This window comes from Mesoplodon densirostris, chromosome 10 (assembly GCF_025265405.1).
Source record: "Mesoplodon densirostris isolate mMesDen1 chromosome 10, mMesDen1 primary haplotype, whole genome shotgun sequence".
Taxonomy (NCBI): Eukaryota; Metazoa; Chordata; class Mammalia; order Artiodactyla; family Ziphiidae; genus Mesoplodon; species Mesoplodon densirostris.
This window is the reverse complement of record NC_082670.1, coordinates 6994553-7014232: the sequence shown is the minus strand read 5'-3', so window position 1 is coordinate 7014232 and position 19680 is coordinate 6994553.

Here is a 19680-nt window from a genome sequence, read left to right as displayed (position 1 = left end):
ATGGAGACCATGTTCATGAAGTTTAAAAAGTGATTGCCATGATGATTTATCTTGATTTACTTGAATTAGCTTAATCTACATTCTGTCGTACTATCAGTGTGTACTACACAGGCACACACATCTCTTTGGTAAAGAATACCCACCCTCTCAGCTGATTAGCTTGAAGGAACAGCATGAGAACACTTGATAGAATGCATTCAGTGTGTGTGAAACTAATTTACATTTTGCCCCACTTTTGTTCTGGAGGCTTTCTGATGCTTTTTACACATGATTTCATTGTATGAACATGTGTCTGCATGCACCTCTGCGTAGAGCCCTAAAATTAAATTGACTTGCTGGCTACAGTTAGAGAAAATCCTTCTCTAGCTTCTTTCTACCACTCAATAAATTACTACAGTCTGTGCACAAAACACAAATTACATGCTTTATTAGTATGTTCTGTGGTAACCTCAAAACCACAAGTGTTTACATGTGCTGCACGCATGCACTTTGGGGCTTTTTAATAGCTGGTTGACAAGAGATTAAAGGCAGAAATATGGCATTTTATTAAAGCAAACATATCACTATGCCTACCATGATAAAATGATCTAGTTTTCTTCAGACACAAAAGTTTCTGTTGAGTGATACCTTCGAAATTCCTTGAGGGCACCCTATTATTCACTTTCCTCAACAGAGAGCAGGTGCAAATGGTCTCCAATTTTCAAAGAGTATTGCCTGGTCATTCTTTACTGTCAAAATGAAGAAGAGCATAAAAGTTAGGTCAATAAAGTAATATAAAATGCTTAATATAAAAATTCAGGAATGAATGATTAACCATTAAAAACTTACAGTAGCTATTTCATCTAGGAGAAAAAAAATTAACATTTCCCCTGAAACCTATTAACACTCCTTGTAAACAATATTCTTTTTTGAAATATATGACCTTCCCTCATTCTCTCCACACCCATGGCATTTTTCTTATATCCACTTTACCTCTACTGATAGGAGGTTGAATTCCTCAGGAAAGAGTGTTCCGAGCCCCTTTCTCAGACGTACGTGGTCTCCTACTGCATATGTCACCAGGATGCTCTCATCAACATCAGATGCTAATCTGACAACCTGTTACTGATGACCCAACTCCAAAATTACAGAATTTGGTCTACAGCCATACCACCCTGAACATGCCCGATCCTGTCAATATTACAGAATTTGCCAGGGGACAGGAGGCAAAAGACTGTCAAAGCTTAAACCCATCGCTTCCTTATCGATCTACAAAACTGGAAAAATTGATAATTGCAGAAATTAGTATACATGCCTCTCCTTTCTTGATCACCTCCATTTCTTGTTGATATCTGTTCAGTCCCTGTGACCGTCAGATGGAGGGTCGTGTGCAGAGAAATGCAGAAGTAAAAAATGCTTTTCTGTATTTTTGAGGAAATTATTTGAAAGCAGGGTTTAGTTTAGTCTATGACTTCTTTTCAGATTTAAATCATAGAAAAAGCAAGACCGTTCAGGATCTATCCTAAAGCTAATCCTTCAGTTTCCTGATGTTGTTAAGAAAAAGAACACCCTGGGCATAATATATATGAAGAATGATTTTGATTTAAAAATTGTGAAATGATATGGCCACAGTCAGTAAGACCGCCTCTAGGGGTTGCCAAATGTTTTCTACACAATGGTTCTAGAGTCACTGAAGAAGGCCCCACCACCATGTCATCCCGAGAAAACCATCACCCGGGCTGCAGCAAGTTGGTTAGCATGAGAGGTGAGTATGATTTGATCCTGGGAATAAACTCACATTGCAGAAATTTTAAGGATTCTTGCAAATCTCTCATTTTACAGCGTTCATTTGCTTCAATAGACATTGTGAACTGCCAGCCATTTCCCAGAAGTCTTCCTCCAAATATTGGACAGAGATATCCAGGCGACTCCCGCTAAGGAAAAAGGAAGCATACTGAATAGTGTCTTTACTGAGTTATGAAATATTTGTTTAGCACCTAAGAAGCATTCTGTTCTTGAGAAACACCTCAAAGATAAACAACTAAAGAATGCAAGCACACTCAGGGCAATAATGCTCCAATATTTTAGGCAGGTATAGATGGCATGTGAAACGCGCCCCATATTTGTTCTCCTTATTTTGACATTTAAAAAAATCAAACAGTAGATTCCCTTCATTAAATCTACAGCCAATTCGGTGTTCAGAACACTGATAGGCCTGGCCATCCCTACCCTATAGGAGCAATTTGCAGTCTTCCTGCCTCTGCTAAGGTTTGGGGGTATTGTCTTATGGAATTTTTTTGGTCAGCCATTTCAATGCAATTTTAAAATAATAAACTTTATTTATATAATCACTTATTTTCTTATGCTCTTGACTTATTAAAACACTACTGAACATGATGTATTATTTCTGGTAGGTTTATTTATATTCTATTTTTGTTTTTTTCCATTGGTGTTTGTGTCATACCTTGTGCTAAATAAAACAAGAAGACTAAAACCAATTGCAGCAGTGAGGCTAAGGAATGTGGAAGTCTTGGATCTCAATGAAACTACAAAATTTTCTCCACAGGTCATTATCAAAACTCCACTCAACTTAAGGGCCAACAGGAAACAAGGTAATTTTCACCAAACAATCTCCGAATATCTCAAAAATTGGAGGCAGCTGGTACATATGAAGGCAAGGACACAGGACGGGGATAAGAACAAGGAGCTTGGTCTGTACAAATAGTAACTACACCCCAGGTAACCTCTCCCATCTGATTCAGACAGGTCACTACATCTCTGCCACCCTACAGGACATGGGAGGTTTACTATACAAATATTTTTAAAAAGAGATGCTCTGGGCTCACAGACATAAGACACAGTTGACCATAAGATTGAAGCACAAAGAAGGGGGACAGTGAAAGTGAGTATTAGACTATGAACCCACATTCCTCTTCCCTTGTCTGGCTCTCAGAGCCCTGCAGCCAAACTAAAATCATACTCTCTTCTACACCATCTTTACCCCAGCCTCACAGTCAAGAGATTGGAGGGTTTCTTTCTGGGAAAATCCCCCAATCCAAGAAAAATTTCCTATAGAGACTGGCTCTTGGAAGGCCCCAATCCAAAGGCTGCCCCAATAAATCTGCCTGGTCACATATCCAGACTTTCTTGTTAGTGCATCACTGCCACATTTTCAATATAAACTGAGAGCCAGAGATATAAAACACTTTTAAAAACCTCCAACAAGAAAGACAAAGATTAAAGGAGATAGAGAAAGGAAACTCAGAAAAAATAAGACTATTAAGAGAGAAAGGGAAAACTCAGAAACAAACTAACAAAAATCCTGAAATTGATAGCCTTAAAAAATGAGAAAGTAAGAGAAGATTTATGAAACAAAGAAGGATATTATTAAGCAAAAGGGTTGTTCATAAAACAATAGCTCTTGGAAATTAATAATTATACAATTATTAATAAATTGTATAAGAGAAGTTAAAAATTCAATTTAAGGACTAGAAGATAAAATCGAAGAACTTCCTGAGAAGGTAGAACAAACATATTCAAAAATGAAAAATTGTATAAGAAAGAATCAATCCAAGAGTTATAGAAAGAGAGAACAACAAAATCAGAAAGAAAAAAGTCTTTCAAAGAAATAATACAAACAAATTTCTCAGCACAAAAAATAACCCAAAACATCAATACCAGATTGAAGGGTCCATGAAACACTCAACTCAATGACTGAAAAAGAACCCAATCAAAACATATTATTAAAAGTTTAGGTCACCAGGGAAAATAGAGGTGGATATCTGCAAGGAAAACATCACCGTATTTATAGTGATGTGACAGTCTTATCAGAGAATCTGAAGATAAATTAATAATAAGTGTAAAGGGAAATAAAGAAAATAATACAAAATAAGGCAATTATTAACTGCCTGAGCAGTATAGGAAAGGGAATGTCATTGTCGTACTCTGCATTACTTAGCTGTACACAGTATGCCTATAGTCATATACACAGTGACTAGTGAATTAACACAAAAATTGTGATTGAAATATAGCAGATACACAAGTGGAAGAAGATGAAGGGGGTTATGGAGCTCCATAGAAAAGATAAATTACATATTTCTGCCATAAGAAATCACTGTCTAATGTCTAAAATAAGAAAATCTAAAAATGGCAATACACAAATGTTATTTTGAAAAACAAATTTTAATGCAGAAGAGATGTCCAAAAAAGTTCTTAGAGTAGTTAAGAGTGGGTGGGGTTGTCAACTGCTGTTTTTATTTTCAAGACTCATAGTAGCAGATGCTCTTGAAAATATATATACATATGTATTGTTTAGTTAAAATTTTTTTAATTAAAAAACATTGAATGAGGTAAATGGAGAAGCACTGAAACGGTATTATGTTCAAGACATTAAGTTATATTAAGTGAGCTACAGAATCCTAGTTATGTTGCTAAAGTTACATATTTGGATATTTACTCATATATGTATTTGTGTTGAAAAAGACTTAGAAGCAGCCACGTAGAACTAAAGTGGCAACCCAATGGGAGAACTTAATACAGGTTTGATTCCTTGAAATGTTTATTTTTACAATGTCTTCAAATATTATAGGTATGATTTTTAAACCTTTGAACACTTTAAACAATATTCAACCCATATGAAATTATATGTATACGTGCATAGGGTAATACATAAAATCATGGTCACTAAGATATTGGGATGATATCTCAGAGTGATAGAATTTCACTTACCTTTCATTCTATGTTTTACACTATTCTCTTTGAGTTTTTGGAAATGATAGAGCAAAAGCCAGCATGTGTGAATATAAGGCCACAATGACTTCAATATAAACCTGTGACAAGGGATTATGAATACAGGTGAGTAACTCCTGGAGAGAACAATAAAAAATAAATAAACAGTTGAATTAAGATGGTACGATTATGCCTGAAAAAAATTTTAACCGCCCATCTTTTGTATACATGGCATTTATTTAAAGAAAGAATGACTTTGTCTCCAATAAAATAAACTTAAATAAACAGGAAGACAACTGGTGAATGTGGACAGAAAGGGAGGGGGATGGATAGAAGAACACGTGTTTGTTTAGCATTTACTACATGCTAAGTACTAAGTGTGTCTTGGTGGCGGGCACAGCAAGTGACATACACAGGTTTTTCTCCACCACCTTAGCACAATAGCTATGTCCAATAAACATCTTTAATAAAGTACTATATCTAAGGATGAATGAATCAATAAACCAATGAGTTATGGACATTTTTAAATTTGGCAAGAAAAGAAGGAAGGAAAATGATGGCACCTGCAGTAGTAATGAGCAGTAGCAATATTAAGTAATGGGTTTTATATGGTTTTCAGAGTAATGGAAACAGAACAGGTTTAAAGAGAGAGGGGTTTCATGGACAGTTAAGAGGAAAATGTAGATGAGGACCTGAAAGGATTTAAAGAGATGAGATCCAGAGCAAAAGTGCAGCATGAGCTCTGGCTGCCTTTTCTGGGGGATGAGGGGATGGCAGTTGCCTAATTCGAGGACAATTACCTGTGAAGGTGATTTTGGAGACATCTTGGGGAATTTCCCTTTGATTGTCTCAAACTTCACATAAGTAGCCAAAAGCTTGTGCTTGAGAAGTGACAAAAATGTAAAACCAAAGCTTTTAAAGGATCTCTTGAAGATTAAAGATTGAAAGAGCACATTTGATTGTATTAAATAATTTAGATATTTTGTTGTGGTTCCAGACTTATTTTATTGCAATAAATCAGAAGTTGAAGGATCATGAAATTCAGATCATGTTTTTCTTCTATCACTTAAACTACTGATAAAACTGTGTACTCATTTTGATGACTGATTAATATTAAACCCCTTAGAATTTCCGTACTCTCATCTATAGGTTAGAATTAGAATATGTTTAGAGCCCCCAAAACTATTAGCTTTTACAGCTATAACCACGACTATAAAGGCACGTTGTCAAAGAAATCCTCTCAATAATACCAAAATATGAAAAGGACACATACAACCCTTTCAAATCATAGGTGAGAAAAGTGACCTGAAAGGCATTGACATACGATTTAAATGAGGGTATGATTTAGATTAAGGATGTGATAACTGGGGAGAGAATGAGAGAGTTCAATAAAATCTCTCCGTGACTGAATATTGCAATTTAATGAAATGATTATTAATATGCATTTAAATGGAATATTCTTGAAGATGCATATCAGAAACATGCTTTCTCTGAGGCTGTGGTCTCTCGGTGCCCACACAAAATTGAGAATTGAAGATGTAGCCATTGATTAATGTAATGCCTCCCTTTAAGTGAATGGATGATATGTGAATAGAATTAAACTCTTAAATAAAAATCAAATAATTGAGATATTGGACATAGATAATGTATATATGAGTTTATTTCATTTGTACTTGAAAAAATTTTGAATATTTTTATTGTGAATATATAACTCCAAATTCCCTAATAAGTTAAATATTTAATAGAAATTTTATATCCTGAATTTCCATTTTAAATGATGTGAAATGTATGGGGAGAATGTATTGGGTTGATTGAAACAGCCAATGGTAGGACATCTCTTCTATAATCTATAGATGACACAGAGAGAAAAACAGAGAAGAAAAAAGGCTGCACCAGTTGCCAAGACTGGAAAGATAGCCTGTAAAAAAAAAAAAGAAAAAACAGAAAATGATGTATTTATTTTTAAAACAGACTAAACATATATTTTAAGCATGACATCATGATAGAAACTGACAAAGGCTAGGTCAGCACTACTGACAGAACAGTTCATGTCACAGAATATCTGACTTGAGAGAACATTTTGAACACTTACCAAGGACATGAACCAACTTTAAAAACCCCATGGTGGGCCTCCCTGGTGGCGCAAGTGGTTGAGAGTCCGCCTGCCGATGCAGGGGATACGGGTTCGTGCCCCGGTCTGGGAGGATCCCATATGCCGTGGAGCGGCTGGGCCCGTGAGCCATGGCCGCTGAGCCTGCGCGTCCGGAGCCTGCGCGTCCGGAGCCTGTGCTCCGCAACGGGGGAGGCCACAACAGTGAGAGGCCCGCATACCGCAAAAAAAAAAAAAAAAAACCATGGTGAGATGCATGTGACTAACAGTAGGACTTTATGATTTAATTGGAAGTGAATTTTAACCAGGTAGTAATATTATGGGTCACACTCAAATGCTCCCAAGTGCTGAAGTTTAGAAAGATTTAGACTTTTTTTTTCTATAGTAGGTACAGATCATAGAGTCTATCTTGGACTAGTATACCTCCTGGGTGCTTGGCAGACATTGCTATGTGTGTGATAGAAAGAGAAAATGAGGTTACAAAATTGCTCTACTATCACTTACTCTTAGATGGAACAGATAAAAAATCCTTAGGGAAATCATATTAATGGGCAATAGGTTTTCTAGAATGTAGCTACATTCTGGGAAATAGGGACAACGCAGCACCCCACTGCATTTCCTGTAACAGCAGCGTGGTTTGGTGAGGTATTTTTAAATGTTGGAAAGCAGAGCCATAAAAGTAACTTTTTAAATAAGTGTATTCAACTGAAAATCCATTCATTTTCTTAAAACAGAACACATTTGTGTGTATGAGTATCATATGCAGTTAGATATTGCTGTTCAGTATAAGCTTTTTGATAAAGGGAATGCTTAGAGACAGGTATAAAGAATTTCTTTTTGGTGATCAAGACAAATTCTTGCCTTGTGAGAAGATGAGCCTCTTAAAAATCTCACTTAAAATGAAGTGCATCCCAAATCCTATAAGCAATACAGCACAGAAAGAAAAAAAGACATTTGTTGAGCAAGAGAAGTGAAATAAACAGAAACTAATAAAAATGGGGGAAAATGTAAACATTTACAACTTTCTCTTAAAAGTGCTTATTCAAGCTTATTCATTACATTAGCAGAAAAGGAACAAAGACCATGATCTTGTCATCTAACACGAATACTCATTAGCATATCATTAGCATGTGGCAAAGTTTACATTTTCCTCTTATAAGCACATGGCTTGGATGGGCATTCGGCACACCAGCAATCTCTTCTGAAATTGTGTGTAAATAGTTTTGTGTATTTAGTATTCCTGAACTGTTCGTTCCTGAAATATTCTCCTCCAGTGAAACTCTCCAGCATAGCTCCATTCCCATCGACTATGGAAGAAAACTTCCTCTTTAAAACTCTCAGCTAAGGACACACAATGAAATGCCTCGTTAAGAATCTTAATTTAAAGCAGCACACAGTTCTGTATGTCAGAGGTAATAATTACCTTCTTTAATGAGCCCGACTTTTCCCTGTGATGAGTAAACCTCTCTCTGCTTTGTTTATAGTAACTCTGGATTTATTTCTGGTTTTCTTCAAGTGCTCTTATTTTTTAAAAATTAACATTATGCCTGTCTTCCTGGGGTCAAATTCTGCCTATTCTATACTCAAACCATGTGCTGTTTAAGCACTGTTAAAACCAATTACCCACATATTCCCGGGACATGCGGGGGCCTACAGAAGTCATAGAATCCATACCCCAGCTTCTAAGCAGAGCCACAGATAAACTATGTTAAAGCTGACAAGGGTCTACCTTATGATTTTAAATAATTTCCACATGAACTATGTATATTCAAAATGTCCCAGCAAACCTAAGCAATAAAATTGAAAGGCTCTTGAACAAATTGATTTTATAGATATCTATTATAATCTTAAGAATTTAAGATATATTTTTACAGTTGGAGGAGGGCTTGAAAGTAATGTCCAAGCATATGAGAAATTACCTAACAACTTGCTTTAATTATAATATGAAGTATTTTGTGGTTTTCTCAATATAGTTAGATCTTTTCCCCATTCTATCAGCTAACACTAATATTCTGCCCAAATTTTATCTGCATTTCATACAAAATAACTGCGAATTTTAATTTTTTTAGTTTTTAGATGCTGAGTTTAAATCACATAATATAATTCCTTTGGTTTACAGATAGGAAACAAATAAAAGGACATTAAGTGATTTGTCTAAAGTCATATGATACGGATGTGACAGAAGCAGACGTTGGACGCAGATATTCAGTATTTGGTATTTGTATCCAAACTCTCTTGTCTACTAAAATCTGCCCTTTGCTTCTGGGAGAAGAGAGAGACAATTATTCTTTCTAATGTTTTTGTGAGATGCATGCCATCAAGTCAGGTTCACATAAAAGTTTAATGATTTTCCACTTTGAAACTAGGAGCCAGGGTCATTCATTTCTTATTCCTCGTGCCGGGTCAGACCGAGTTTTGGAGTTGGAGAAAAGCTGAGGGAGCACGTGAGTGGACATGTTATGGAAGGGAAGGCATTTCATTAGATGTGAACTTGAACAACACAGAGAAAACCAAGGCACAGGCACGCCCATGTCACAGAGTCTAGACTATCACGATTGTCACCAATTGCCAGCACAGCTCTTTTTTGACTGCAAAGCAGACTTCAGGGCTTGACATTTTATTTATCAGTTTATACTTGTCAAGTAAGAATGAAATTGCAAAATTGGACAACAATTTGCATTAAAGTGACCTTAATCCATTAGCCTGGGCAGCTGGATGCAGACGAAGTCAGCTGAGATTTACCTTCCTTGGTTCCTTTGGTCGCATTACTCTAAACATTACAGATTTGACTCAGTATTTATTAAAACAACAATAATAACTATTGAGAAATTTATTTTTGCAAATTTATTTATCGATAATAAATTTTCTAAGACTTTAACCACAGCACTTGACATCGGACAGAGACCACAACCACGTGTAGTTACTTTAGAAGTTGTGAGTCTCTTTTGGCAACCAGCTCCTGAAAAGCCAGTAAAATTCATTACACATTAAGATTCAGCAGCTAACGTAATTAGAGCTTCCAACATTTGCAGAAAGTGCTTGCTGGACAGAACTAGCATATCCGTTCTCCCAACTTAATCCATATACTCAATGCAACAGATTTATTTTTTGGAACTTGATAACTTTATCTCACTGTTCATATGAAATGGCTAAAATGCCACCAGTAGTCAATTCTATTTTGAAGAAGGAAGTGGTGAGGGTTTTGTCCTGTAAGGTACAAGATGTTCTAGAAAAAGGAGGAGGAGAAGGAGGAAAAAAGTGAGAGGAGAAAAAACAGTAAGAAAATCTCATGTGACTCTGAGAATGTGTATTTGTGCAGGGCTAGGGAAATAGACCAAAGGAACAGAACAAACAGCCCAGGAATATCTACATGGAATATATGGCTTAGTACTTGGAATATAAAAATAAAATTTTACAAATCTATAAAAAAAATTAAAACATTTCAACCTCTCTAGTTGTAAATGGAATGAAAATTAAAAACACAAGAGTCTACATTTCCACACGCATCAGACTGACCAATATGAAAAGTTGTTTTAAAGCATTAGAAAGGATGTGGAGAAATAGGCAATACCTAGGAAAGTTGCAGATGACTAAGTCTGACCGAGGTGTTGGAGAAGGTCACAGAGAAGATGGTTGACCAGAGAGCTGGACCCAGGCAATTAGAGGTTCCTGACTCTCCCCCCACCCCTTGGAATGTGGTTGTGCCCAAGGTTTCTCACTAATAGCCTTTTGAAGGAAGCGGCCTTGAGAGTAATGTTTTGTTGGGATCATCCAGACTGGATACGTGCCTGAACCCCGCTAAGGCCTCTCTATATAAACTCCTGAGGTTCTGGCAGGTGGGTGTGGAGACCTACTCATCTTGCGGCCGCTCAAGACAAGCCTGGCAGGTAAGTTCCCTTGCTTATTAAACCTGCCAGCTACCAATCTGGGTCCTCTGCCTCTTTCTTTGATCTCTCCTTGCCTTCCCTATCCAGGGGCCAGTTTTGAATCTCACCCTGAAAACCCCTGAGATTTCAAACCCACACTAGGACCAAGAATTCCACACTTTGGGAAAACCTGTACATGTGGATACAAGAAAACATATGCAAGAATATCCACTGCATGATTGGCTGTAGCTAGAGGACAGACTCAGGTAGAAAACTGCCTGGACCATAGTTCTAGTACCAACACCTAGCCGCTCTCTGATTGTGGGCAAGTTTCCAACCTCTCTGTGCTGTAGTTTCCCCATAAATAAAACAACTTGAGTGTTATTGTGAGGATTAAGTGAGTTCATACACAGAAAGCATTTTTAAAAAGTCTTCCACCTGTAAGCGTTTCCTATCATTTTTATTTATTATATGTATTTAACCTATCCTGGTTCTTTACCCATACCAGTGTACCCATATAGTATCACAGAAAATGAATATATTTATACATCAGAACCTCATTATCCCATGTTCCACTAGGTCACATGGAAAAAACTCGTTTTCTAGTCTTCAAACTTCATTTCAGCTGTGGAAAAGTTTCTTCAACAAAAGCTAAGCAGAAGCAAGTAACAGAGTTCATGACAGACCCCACCTTTCAGAAGTCAGCATGACATGGTTATTAGTCTACATCAGGTCCCCCAGATATCAAGGGTAAATAGAAATAAGCACCATTAAAGAAAACCAGATATGCCAGTTCCTAAACCTAAGACCTGGAGAGATTAGGGGATGATTTTCACTTTTTTGAAAGGAAACACTCTAACTTTCCAAAAAATAATAGTTCCCTTACTTAATTTCATATGGGATTTGGTTTACAAAATGCACACACACATATACAATTGGCCAGAAATTTTTAGAAAATGTACAACTCACTGAAGTGTTTTTTGTACTTTGGACTGTTTCTTTTATAATTACAAAAATAATAGAAAAGTTTGAAAATATCTCTGTAAAAATACAGAGATATAGAGAATAAAAAAATATGTTTCTCTTAAACTCTTCCCTATACTCTGATGATTCTTTCCTTGACATTACACATACACACACACACACATGTACATACATACACACACTACTTTAAATGCACATGGGATTGCAATATTCATTACATATGTATAGGACTGATTTTTTCTTTATTTTTAACAGTATATTGTCTATTTTTTTTGCATAGACTATGTATATAAGGTAGAATTCTGAATTTTTATCCATGTGTGACCCAGTTATCCCAATATCATTTATTAAATGATTTTCCCACTGATTTAAAGTGCCATTTTTATTATAGGCATGGTCTCTTTCTGGAACCTAGTCTATTCTATTGATCTATTTTTTTCATTTCCATGCCAAAACCACATAATTATATTTACTATAGTTTTATATTATATTCTGGTACCTGTAGAAAAAGTTTCTCCTCATTCCTCTTTGTAAAATGTCTTGCGTATCTCTATTCTTTCATTCCTCCATATAATCTTTATAATTTACTTAGAAAGTTCTATAAAGTATATTTTGGAGATTTAGATTGGCATTTCTTTAAATTTATTGATTTATTTGTAAAAGTGGGATATTTTCAATATCCCAAGATATACTGTAAGAAGAAAAAAGTGGATTAGAAAGTAGATATCCTTTCTTTAATATTGAATGTCAAAGAAAGGTAATTTTCTAAAGATAAATAAGTAAAGGTACTCATTTTTATTGTGAAATAAGAAGGAAAGGATAAAGTGAAAAATAAAAGCGCAAACGATATAATACATTACAGTTTAGCAGATCTGATTTTAAGGCGAGTCTCTTTTACCCTGTCAGGACCAAAATGTTCTCATCTATTAAATAAGCAAGTCGGACAGGATGAGGTCTAAGACCTTTCCCAGCTCTATAGTCTACATTGCTCCTACTCTAGGCAGGACAAAATCATCAGCCAAACCAAATGGCACTAAACAGTGACCCAGACAAACTTTTTTCTTCTCTAGGCTCACACCTTATTTTGAGAGGAAGATAAATTTGCTGCCCTCCATACATTTATTTGCAGGTTGGCCACGCAACACAAAGGAAGGTGTTGTCAATCTGATAGTTCACTTCAGAATACTGAGGCTCAGAGGGGTTAAGTAGATTTTCCAAGATCACACAGCTAGCAAGAGGCAGAATGTCATTTTCATATTAGATGTGTGAGCCCAAAACTGATTTTCTTTCTACCGAGTGGAGCAATTCTGAGCGATTGGTGAAGGAATGATTGAATAAATGGGTGGATGGATGGGTGGATGAAATGATCACGTATCAACTGTGTCTCCTCATTTCAAAATAGAGAAAGAGACACTTGCTGAGAAAAAGAAAGTAGATTTTGTTTTAGAATTTGCTTTTTCCTCCTCATCATAACTAGCTTTTAGAGGAATTAGTTTATAAAAGCAGTGATAAGGATAGATTAAACCGACTTTAATCTTGTAAGGGTTAAAGACAACAAGAGAAGTCATTCTGTGCTCCACCATATCAGAGAATTTGACCAATAAGATAAGTGTCATCAGTATGTTCTATTTTCCTAAGTAGAATCTATTTTACCTATCTTATTTATAATAACACCATGAATGGTAGCTTTTGAAGAATTATTTCTGCAAAATCAAGGTAGGAAAGAAGAAATAATTTCATAGGAATAGTTTCTATTCATTGTGGGTACCATATGCCAAGCGTTGTTCTGAATCTTTATATATATATATGAACTCATTTAATCTTCATTAAAAAACTTATAAATATTTTATTTATTCTTATTTTACAGATGAAAAAAACTGAGGAAGAGAGATCAGGGAGATAAAGGAGTTTGCCCTCCCACACAACTAGATAACAACAGTGTATGTACTGAAATGCAGACAGCCTAGCACCAGCACCTGAGCTCACTAAACTGCCTTTCACCAGGTAAAGATAATGGGCTTTGGGGTTAGAAGAAGAAGAAGAAGGTGGAAGAGAAGAGGTCACAGTTATAGTCCATGCTAGGTGTCGAGTGCCTTCCTACACTCCCTAAATATATCAGCTCATAACAGCCCCACGAAGTTCAACTTCTGTGTACAGCCCTCACAGGCTGTGTGATTGGGGGCCAAGTAATTAACACATCTGAGCTTCCAGTTATAGATAGGAATGGTAATACAAACTGTGTAAAGTTTAAATGAGAGAATCTGTTTGAAAGCATGCAGCATGCAGGAGCTCGATAAATGTTTGTAGTCAGTATTTTCAGTGTCCTCATGAAAAAGAGGAACTTCATGGGTCGGAATATTTAACAGCACCAAAGTGTTCAAATTCATCATTCAAACCAGCAAAACCCAATCTTCCTAATCACACTTACTTCCTTCTTAATAGTTTCTATAGTTTCTTTCTCTCCAATACATAGGATGAAATAATATGATATCAATGCTCCTACACCCTGGAAGTTCCTTTCTAAACATAGAAATACTTAAAATTTTAAATTTGAAAGCCATCTTGTGAGAAAATGAGGATTATATGACATTTACACCAATATCATCCTGAACTGGTGTTAATTCGGCTCAAGCCAGACCAGGTCTCATAGCGTTTCAGAGCTGGAAGAAATCTTACTTCCCTTAGACAACAGCAGCTTTTGACAGACAAGACAATTAAGTCTCAGAGAGATAAAGTGAGATGCTCAGTGTCACAGGGTAACCTGGGTGGCTTGCTGAGGGTTACATACCTGGTCCTGTCTCCTGCAAGCACTGAGTGTGTTGACAAACTTAGGACCTTCTCAGCCGTTACTTGGATGTGAAGAGTGTGAAGCTTAGTTCAATGCCCTCACACCATGCCCTTCCTGAGCCATTCAGGGAGCTGCTGAACAATTAGATGTCATTGCCAAGGACAGACGTTTTTTGGCCGACATTTGTACTCAAGTGTAGCTTTGTAAAACGATGGGCTATCACAGGATGCATAGATATAATGTCAATTGTTCTCCTCTGACCGGTAAAAGAGCTGGGCAGTACAGGGTCTTACTGCTTCTGTCCAAATGGATGCAGGCTGATTAAAAGATGATAGTCCTTTTAATCCACCAAGACATTTTTTAAAATTTTATCTATCCCTCCATCTACTCCATGATTTGGAAGAATTTATGGACCAAAGTACATGAGTAAGTCCTACCCAAGGCACTATGGTCCACCCGTAATGATGTGAGAATAGCTCAAAGCCACGTTTCAACTTTAAATCTCTTAAGAAGTTAAGGAAGCTGAAGTTGGGATCCCTGCTCCTCTGAATGCTTTAAGTTAAAAAGAAGGTCTGATTTTCAAAGATACTTTACTCCAATTTATATATACATATGTTCAGGGAAAGTAAAGTAAACTATAAAAACATGCTATGAATTTAATACCTGGTTTTTGTGTCCTTAGGTTTTGAGGAAATTTTGTTTATTTCTCAACAATTGTAAGAGAAATCATTAAGGAGAGAGACAGAAGGTGAAAAATTTGGTTGGAACTTTGAAAAAATTTGTAGGTATGAGGTGGAGCCGGCCTCTTAGAGGAGTTCCTTTACACATGGGGAGGATTTGGACTGAGAGTTCAGAGAGAGGGGAAAGCCAACAATTCATGTGTGCCTGCTGTGTGCCGGGAACTGCCGTGAGCCCTTCATAGACATGATTTCATTTAGTGCATGTGGAGACTCTCAGCATAGGTATCATTACCCTTATCTTAGCAATGACAGTACAAGAGAACTTAAGAAACATGCCCAAGGTGTAGAATAGTGTGTATCATAAGCTATTGTTTCTATTTGTAATTATTAATAAATGGAAACACAAACCAGTATTTGCTTATACTACGAATGGAGAGGACACCTAAAGGTGAGAAGTGGAGGAAGTAGAAGGAGAAGATAGACTTCTTTGAATATACCTTACTCTGTAGAATTCATCTGGGAACCCCGTAAATACTTTACATAATGGTAAAACAAAATTAAATGTTAAAAAGCAGTCTGTAATCTAAAGCCAAATGAAACAAATGAACCTAAATAGGCATCACGCTGACACAATTTTAAAAACAGGAAAATTTTCAAGTGACTTTAAAACACAATAATATGACTGCACATCCCTAGTTGAAGAGATCCTATAGACAAAAGTAATCATGAAAAAGCTTTTAAATGTTTAAAGTAATCAGAGTGGGGGGGTGGTAGAATTGGTACTGCTCTTCTGAGATGATTGGGCATGAATTACATAACAAAGCAAATCCGTATTTAGGTTGGCATTCCCGAGAACTGGAATTTTCATTGGAAGTTAGAGATGAAATTTGGAAGATAGCAAGTAAAAATCTTGGAATCCGAATTTGACTTGGAAATATCTGTATTAATTTATTGTACATTATTATTATTATTATTATTTTTTTTTTTTTTTGCGATATGCGGGCCTCTCACTGTTGTGACCTCTCCCGTTGCGGAGCACAGGCTCCGGACGTGCAGGCTCAGCGGCCATGGCTCACGGGCCTAGCCGCTCCGCAGCATGTGGGATCTTCCCGGACCGGGGCACGAACCCGTGTCCCCTGCATCGGCAGGCGGACTCTCAACCACTGCGCCACCAGGGAAGCCCAATTTATTGTACATTTTACCTTTTCTGTTTCCCTAGCACTCTCCACTGAAAATGAGCACCATTAGTGCTCAGATTATTGCATTTAAACACTATTTCACACTAAAAGAAACCAGCGCTCTTTGTAGAAATGACTGATGCCGAGCGTGGAAAAGGGAAAGTACAAAATGTGCCTGAAACACCTTAGACCAAAAAGCAAAAAGCTACCAAAGGCTCTTAAGGTTGTATCAAAAGGACTCAGGAGCTAACCTGAAGAGACCTCCACACTAGCCACACATGGGCATTTGAGGCAGCCATAAGGATAATAATTGCAATCTGATTGCCATTGATTTAATGTGTTGCAAGACACATCAAATACATTTAGATCGACGAGTTCATAAAAACAAAAACAAAAACGAATTCCTTACCTTTGGAGGATGTTAGGGAACCAACTTGTTATTTTGAAAACTAGTAAATAAAGAGAAAGAATAAAGGGTTTGCCCTGCCTTCCTATACAAATATGTTCTTTAGTTTATAAAAATTAAAAAGGAAAAAGAAAGAATTCCAATTTTAAAGATGTAAATCAAATACAGTAAAATTTGATGTATGAACTAAAATTTGCATTTACCAAACAAAACTCGTATACCTTGCAATTCACATGCTATTGCCTTTTAAATTTAAGAACAAATGAAGTTAAATTCAAAAAACAAACAGCATGTGAATAACTTCAAGTTGTCACACAAAATGATCACTTGCGAAGTAAAGTAACTTGCATTCTGTGTGTTCCTCTTGAGAATGATTATGATATATTATTAGATTTTGGAATTAAACAAGACTATGTAGCCTCAAAGTGACTGAAGTCACAGACTGCACCCAGAGCTCCCAAAAGCTTAGGAAATTATCCTTAAAATGGAAATATTCCACCCAGTTCTTGTGTGTCAAGACCAAGTGTGAAACTGGATTTCTCCAAACTAACTTCCACATAGAAGAAAATGTTTATGAAGGATAGGTAATTAAAATGTGCTAATTTATGCTTACATATATATTATTAAAACTCAACAGGAACCGCAGCAATTGTTTATGACTTAGTCCAGCTGAAGATTTTTCAGAGATATTGCTTAAAATTAGTGGCCTCAGTAATAATAAAAAGTGTGCCAGCTTTTACTTAGTTATATTGCTGTTTAAACCCTCTTTAGGATGCAAATTACTGCAGGCAATGCACCCCTAATTGCCTGGACCCAGAGCAGGTCGCTGCCACTGCTTCTGCCCCCGGTGGTGTGTGGGCCGCTGGGTCTGGTCAATTGACTCCAATGTCACAAGAGACACCCAGCCATTATCCACCTCCTAACTGAAGTGCAGGACACTATCTGGAAGATATTTCTTGCAAAAATATAAAATTTGAATCTGATCAAGCCTCTAGAGGCAACTACCAATTTGTAGGAATCATAGGGCTCAGAACCTGCTAAACGACATGACAGGATGTCTTCAGCACAATCCAGACTGTGGGAAAATCCACATAACAAATACACAGATTTTTCAACAAATAAGTTACAGAAATGCGGTGGGGGGGGAGGAGATAAGAGATACATCAACTAATTGCAAAGGATGGTCTTATCTGAATCTTGATTCAAACACTCTTAAAAAATTATCCAAGACAATTGAGAAAATTCAAACACTAACTGGATATTTGATAGTTATTAAAGCATTACTGTTAATTTTAAAGTGTGAGAATGACATTGCTGTCATGTTTAATGAAAGAGTTCTTTCATTTTAGTGATAAATCCTAGAGATGATTTAATATCTGGAATCTGTTTCAAAATACTCTGGTCTGGAGGCAATGGGTGGAGGTAGAGATGAAATGAGATTGGCCAGGAGTCAGGGATTGTTGAAGTTGAGAGTTGCATGAATGGGGGCTCATTATTCTGTTCTCTCTACTTGTGTGTGTGTGTGTGTGTGTGTGTGTGCATGTGTGTGTGTGTGCGTGTGTGTATTTTCCCTAATAAGATGTTCAAAACATTTTCCAAAGATCACCAAGCTGATGGGCGGTTTGGATGCAGTGCAATTTGATTTCCTTTTATGGGAAGTGAGAGAGGAGTTAAATAAAGGAAGCAATAAAGGTCATTGTAGGAAGAAGACCCCAGAGCCGTCCTCTGGATTTAGGAAAGGATGGAGCCAAGGCACAGGGGTGGTATCAGTCTTAAACTTAACACCTGAGAAAAGACACTTCTTTCTAGAAATGGGAGAGGAGAAAAGGAGAACATGTGAGGATACTGACACGTGCACTAGCTGGGGAAAGAGAGGAGATGTGGGAAGTTTGAAGGCCTTCATCAATCACTTAACCTCTTTGTTTCTGAAAAAAGAGTGAGGTAAGTGAGGTGCGGAGGGGCTGCCCAGATGATCTGCAAGTCTCTTCAGCTAATTCTACTACAGTTGATTCTCCAATGTCAATGGCAGAGAATAGAACTCATACCATTCGATTTCAGGTTTTCTGGTAATAATGAGTTTGAAGGTCAGTGACTTTCACTGTAAACCACAGCATTTTTTCTCCTGTTTCTCACAATATCTAGTAGAAGTTCCCACAAATATTCTCTAATGATTCAGAGTTCCTCCACTGACCTGTCCATTATCTTTGTTTACAATTAGGTAATAACACGAATTTATTATTTTACCTGGACAGTTGATAAAACCAGGCTTTACATTATCATGAACTCATGAAACAGAAGGTCAATCTTGCAATAAATTCTAGCAAATTCTGATGCATATTTATTTATGGGCAGTAGAAGCTGGTGAGGTTGGTTGTGTGGCAGAAAGTTTGGCCCTAAAATGTGGCCCTTCAGCTGCAAACATCTGAGAACAAATGAAATATAGTTCTCATGTGGCAATATCCAGGGTACCTAAAGCAAAGCTCACTGGTACAATGGCTCAACCAACTTGAGAATTCTGAATTCACTGCTTTCCATCTACCACAGCCATGGGAAGTGCAGAAAAGGCCAGGCTGTTTCTGCTTCACCAAAAATGTGCTTTGTAGCACTTCACCCCTGGATCCTGGGGCAGAGAACTTACAGAGCCTGACACTTCCGTCAGACGTAACACTGACTCATCACACTGCATCACATCTCCTGAACTGAATAGGCAAAGGAAATCAGAAAAGGGTGACCACATTCAATGATTTGAATTCTTTGGAGACAGCACAGTCCTCTGCAAGTCTAAAGAGAATAAATTATTACAGAAGATTTCCCAATGCAGCTGCTTCCTGTTAAATACTGTCAAATAACTTCCAACTTTCTTTGATCTGAATGAATTCTCTGTAGTACTTCAGTGACCTTTAGCACATCTCTCCTTGATTTCTATTCTTTTCTATTTTATTCTTTATTTCTATTTTATTA